Below are 6000 nucleotides of genomic sequence, written 5' to 3'. Positions count from 1 at the left end.
TTGACTTTGGGTCAAGAAGTCCTTTAATAAATTAGCAATGCAAATGTGTTTTACTTTATACATGTGGAATTTAAGTGTTTGGGACAGCCACAGTAGAGCACTTTGGGGCTTTTTTACAGATTTAACGTGGGCCAAGAGTTCTAACTCAGACTCTGAGTATTTTTTTGTTTGTTTGTTTTATCCTCTGTAAAGACATCTGTTCTACATGGCTCTCCATCTTGGCTGCAGTTCAATTTTCACTGACTTCCATGAGCTCCATTATGAAACCCAAGTGCAATCCTCTCTTTGCACCAGGATCAGCTTGTGACTCCTGAACAGACCTGCATCTTGCAAATGCCCTCAGCCACCCCTCCTGAAGCACATGGATATGGTGAGCAGCCACCACCTTGAGGAAAGTACACCTCATCCTCCAGCTTGCCCCTCCCCTGCCGATTGAGTCACAAGCCCTTGAAGCCACGCTTTAGTACTTTAAACATAGAGAAAACTGAGACAAAGACCTCTATCAGCTCTAAAAGCTGAACAACCACTGATGCTTACCCACATCAGGTGCTCTTTGCCAGTTGTTAAACAGCTCAACTGATCCATTGATCCATGGTGATTAAAAGGGAAGAGGCAGGACCTGAAATGAGAACTTGACATCTTGTATTTGTGGGTTCTGTTTTTGAAGCAGCTGGCCCAAAGGCAGGAGTTCCTGTCCGAGCATGCCTGATGGATCTGCTGCAGCAAACCCTTCTGGCCTGACAGTTGTAATAATAAATCCCATAAATGAGCGGACATTTTGGCCCGGCAGGGCCTTTCATAACCCTCAGCTGGGAGCAATTATTTAATGAAAAATTTTAATAGATTAATAGTTTGCCCATAAGTTTTTAGCATAGAAGGCACTGGGTTGTTTTTAGTAATGGTTGTTTTCTTTTAATAGCATGTGTGGAGCTTTCTGGGGGATGTGGCTGTGTTCCTCACCTAAAAAAGCAGGGATGGGACTCTGAGAAATGTGCGGTGTCCTTGTTACTTTCATCATTTGGTGTGACTGTACTAGGTGTGATTGCAAGCAGAGGAAACTGCAGCCAAAGCAGGGGTTCAGTTCTGGTCCCTGTAACAGGAGAAGGATAAGCATTTTCAGCCTAGCCCAAAGGGGACACAGATAGGAGCAGATAGGAGCATTAACTGCATGGGAAATACTTCTCCTCAGAATGTTTTTCTGATTATTTTCAAAGGAAGAAATGGTCACTTATGCAGGGAGGAGGAAAATCCTTCCCACCTGATAAGGCTTGTTAGTCTGATGGAAATATCTAATGCATCAGCTTGTCATGCTTTGCTGTTTAAGCAATCAGCCATTCTGTTGAAGGAGCAGATTGTAAAAAGCATGGTTGGAGTGGTACAAAGCAGGCCAACCCAACATTTTTTTTTGTGTTGCCTATTGTTTTAGAAAACTTTTTGGAGTAACAGAACAGATCAGGGAGACAGAAATACATCTGCTGCCAGGCATGCTCAGCCTTCAGCTCCTGCTCTTCTATGTCCTCCCAGTTCCTCCCAGAAAGGAAAGGCTTGAGCAGAAGACCTGCAAGACAGTCAGTGAGTACCAGTGTTAGAAATATTGCCTGAGACAGACATGGATGCAAAGTACTGCAATGCACCTTGCCACTGCCAGATGTCTACTCATCTGACATTGCAGAAGGAGCTTAATATTGCTCAGCTGGCACTACTCACCTTGTCACATCTTTTGTATGAGGTGTTTTGTTTCACAGCCTGTGCTGAAACATCCAAGGTACTCAAGCTAAATTAGGAGAAGAAACGTAACGTGGTCTTTCCAGGTTTGAGCAAATGAACATGGAAATGGGGTTTTTGGGGCTTCAGTAAATGAAAGTTGTGATACCCTCCTTTGACTTGAATCTTCCATCTAATCTTCCAGCTAATGTGTGGTCTGGTAAGCTTCATTCATGGATCGGTCTTTCAAAGAGTGAGATCCTACAGCTGCATCCTGAACTTTAGCTGAGCTCTGCTAATCAATTTGACAAAAATTAATCTCTAGCATCAGCTGTGAGGCAGCCAGGAACTTGATCCCCATTACTGAAGTTTCAGGGTAGCACAGCATACTGTTACTGCCTTGTAACTTTTGCCAGTGAAAAATGGTAGTGCATATTTTTTTATTGGATCACTCTTGATATTTGATACTGTAGATCATCAAATGCTGCTAACCTGTAGGGAGGAGCTGTGCATATCAGAGGAAGCTCCTTGAAAGCATTCTCTTCCTTCTCCTAAGGTGTAGCTAGAGGAGTCACGAGGAGCAGTTGTTTTCCTGTTTCCAAACTCCTCATCTCTGGAAGCTGATAAGGCTTCTTCCATACACATGTGAAACCATTGGAGAGCTGAGGAGATCATGTGGTGAATTGCAGTGCCTGCTTTTCTGTAGATGTTATCTATGTTTTCATATTCATTATTGCAAACATAATTATTGCCTTCCCCTAATTATCTCAGTAGCTACCTGAAGCTGACATTGCACTGCAGAGCAAGTGGCCAGAAGTCAACCAGACAAGTCAAAGATATCAGTTGTGTTAACCTGCTGTATCAGTGTTGTTTGAAAATGACCTGTAAATCAAATTGATTGTGCTAGCTAAAGACCGTCTTATTTGCAAATACAAAATCAATTCCTAAAATTTTAAGCTTAAACCATGCCAGACATGGTTTTGCACTGAAATATGAGAATGCCCATGTCTTCTACACTGGTTTAACCAAAATGGATTTAAAATTATGCCTTTAGAAAAACCAGGATACTTTTTCCTAGCAGTTTAGACCTAGATGATGGCTGTAGAAGCAGAGGAGTGCTTTGGAATTCTTCCTTTCGTAACTATTCCAGGTGCTGAGGGCTGGTGGTAGACATTTGTTGCACCTCTGTGAACTTTTGGGCTTTAGTGTTTGCCTACAGAATATGCACAGAAATAGGAAAACTCCATCTCCATTTCACAAGGACCAGACTGTTGTCTTTGCTCTGATGAGTGCAGTGCAGCTGCCATGTCCACACAAAATGATAACTGCATTTGCAATCACATGCTTGGAAAACTGGAACGAATGGGAGCAGACTGTCAGTTTACCATGCACACATTGCCATGGATCTCTTCATAAACATCTCCCCATTTTTTTCCCTCCCTGCTATGCATGGAGGTTCTGCTTCATTGCATGGAGTCCTGGGTAGATTTTCAAACTTGATCCTGGAAGGCTTTGAAGGAAATGGCATTCTTTGTTTCTGAGACTGGGCCACCCTTCATGATCATGATAGCACATGAGTGCATTTCACAGAAGCAATGAAGCTGTCAAGCAAAAGAAGGAAGCTTCTGGACACAGGACCTTCCAGAAGGTTTATCTAGACTGAGGAATTCCTGCAATGAATAAGATGTCTGTAGACGTCATCACTTTCTGAAAATGTCAAACTTCCTCTGTAAGTTATAGAAACACACAAGTGGAAGTATAACCCCTACAGATTTAATCAAGCTCTTTCTCCTATGGGGTGCTAAGGAAGGAAAAGTGGGAGAAATTATTGTTGCTATTTTTACATGCTTGGGAGCTGCTAAGTGATTATAATAATGGGAGTCATAAATTACTTCACCAATGCATTTGGAGATGAGACAGTGAACTGACTCCTCAGAGGAATACAAGATATGTAATCTGAATGGCAGATGCTGCAAAGGAGAGGGCTCAGGCACTGAGAAGGGAGCACTATGGGTGAAACTGGATTTCTGTTCTGTTCCCCTGCTTTAATTCATTTGTGTTGCAAGCAAAGCAGGCTCTGCATTTGCAATCTGCAAGTTTAGTGAAAGTCTTTGCACCTGCTACCTGAAGGATGGTTCAGCAAAAGAAATCCAAAAGTTTATTCAGTGGATTCTTTTTTCCTTTTGCTGTTCCCAAAAAAGAAGCTCATTCATATGCACTTGACAGTGAGAGGTAAATTTTCTGTGCAGCACAAGGTGACTTAACCACATGATTCTCAGGAACAGTAGTGGGAATGCTGCAGCAAAACCCTCATGCCAAGGCATGTGAAAACATCGGTAGACAAATCCACTGCCCTGTGGCAATGGGAATTCTGGTCAATGAATTCTGTTCCCAGTGCTGAAACAAATAAAATCCACGACACAAATCTCCTGTCTGCAGCACTGTGATTCTCTGTCTTTGAGATTCTGTGCAGACTTCTTCCTGGTGCATTGCATTAATATTAAATTAACAACACGCTACTCACATGGAACTTACATTCTAAAAAAAGCTCACATTATGCTGTAAGCCTTTATTACAAAATAATAGCAGTCGTGAGGTTAAAGTTTGTTCATACAGTTTTCTATAGAACATCTGTACACTTTTTCTGGAGGATAAAAGCTACATTCCACGTGTAGCTTAGTCATACGAATATAGATAGATAATGAGTAGTTTATTGAATTTCCTTTTAGATTTTGCCATTCACTTATATTCATATAAAGCATGCAAAATATACCAGATTTTTGTAAGTGGTACTTGCTTTTCAGAAACCCAAATTTCTCTGTCAGTGTTCAGTAGAGGATGTGACCTGATATGAAAAGGACCTATTCCTCTAGGATTTAGCTTGTAGCTAGAGGCATAAATCAGAGATTCTCTGAAGTAGGTTGTAATCCACACTGGAGAGAATAAAGAGAAATCACTAGGTCCATATGGAGCAGGACCTTGAAAAGCTTTATGAGGACCACATTCACTGGAACAGTTACCCAGCATCCAAACCATGGAAGCCCACACAGGCTTCAAAACCAAAATATTTCAGGGCTTTTGTGGCCTTCCATGATGCAGAAGCTGGACAGGATTTTTATTGAATCTGGCCTTAAATAAGCAAAAGAATTTTGTAATCAGTGCATGGTTTAACAGGAAGCCAGAAAAATTCTTTTATTATTGGAATGATATGGTGGGAAAGCTTAGCCCAAGATACAGTCCTGGCTGCTGAGCTCAAAAAAAATTTGCCTGCAAGCAAAACTAGCTGGGAGTACAGTAAACTCCTAATTAACCTGAATTGGAAAAGATATGTATTGCAATCTCATGTTTTCACTTGTGTATGTAAGTCATACCTTACTTTAAAAATGCTGACCCTTCACCCCACAAAAATGTTTCCAAGACCTTAAACAGACCTGAACCTTGAATCCTGATCCCCCTTCTCTTTTTTCCCATATTGTAGAAGTACTTTCAATTATTGGTGGAGAACTCTGGATACAGTTCTAGAGCTCCTTACTGCCACTCCAGGTGTCAAACAGCAGGGACTATTAGAAAGCAATATGTAGCAATCCTCAGCCCTGATGATATTTCAGCATTAAGCCTCGATCCTGAAGCAGTTGCTTGCTTTACTGCCAGGAGTCTTAAAGTTTTGTTAGAATGCACGTGGAGCAGCAAATAAGTGACCACTGCATGATGGTGTAGATTCAAAAGGGATTATTACGTTATGCTGTGCTGTGAACTTGAAATTATCCCAGTGCTCCCCAGTAAGACACATGCCATGGTGGAGCCAGCAGGAGGGACAGGTATTCTAACTGCAATTGTTTTTTCTCACCTTGAAGTTCTATTTTCATGTAATAGATAAAGAGATTTGGGAGGCATTCAAAAATGTCCAAAGGGACATGAACCAACATCTGAGAGCATTGTGGAGACTCAGATAAGTGGACAGGGCTCATTTGGGGTCTAGATGAGTGGATCTGAGGTCATTCCTTTAGCTTCAGAGTATACCTGTAAGTGATGATGATTTCACCCAGAGCAGCGTGTAAGCATTTCCATAAACAGGGTGTGCATTGTGTAGCAAAATCAAAGCTATGCAGTAATAACTACCCTGCAGCTAAATGGATGCTTTTTCCACAGCTGAATCCTTAGAGGGATGATGTAGTTTTTAGTCATTCACTGCCATGTGACTTATTAAAACAATTAACAGGCAAAAAAGTGGTTCTTTTGAGTGGTTTAGCAAAGACTATGCAGTATGAAGTTCAAGCAGAGTGAGTGTCTACCTCT

General features: G+C 41.5%; 1 protein-coding gene across 1 annotated transcript in view; it reads left to right on the top strand.

Annotated features, from left to right (window-relative positions):
• Positions 1 to 201: 201 nt before the first annotated feature.
• ATXN1 (ataxin 1) overlaps positions 202 to 6000 on the top strand; it is a 247998-nt gene continuing 242199 nt past the window's right edge. The window contains exon 1 of the mRNA XM_071451448.1: positions 202 to 370. The gene's annotated coding sequence lies outside the window, so the exon portion shown is untranslated. The remainder of the gene's footprint in view (positions 371 to 6000) is intronic.

Source organism: Agelaius tricolor, unplaced genomic scaffold (genome assembly GCF_023055355.1).
Source record: "Agelaius tricolor isolate 1412-34295 unplaced genomic scaffold, bAgeTri1.0.p SCAF_2, whole genome shotgun sequence".
Taxonomy (NCBI): domain Eukaryota; kingdom Metazoa; phylum Chordata; class Aves; order Passeriformes; family Icteridae; genus Agelaius; species Agelaius tricolor.
The sequence above is the reverse complement of the archived record's forward strand: the minus strand, read 5'-3'. Positions and strand labels throughout refer to the sequence as shown.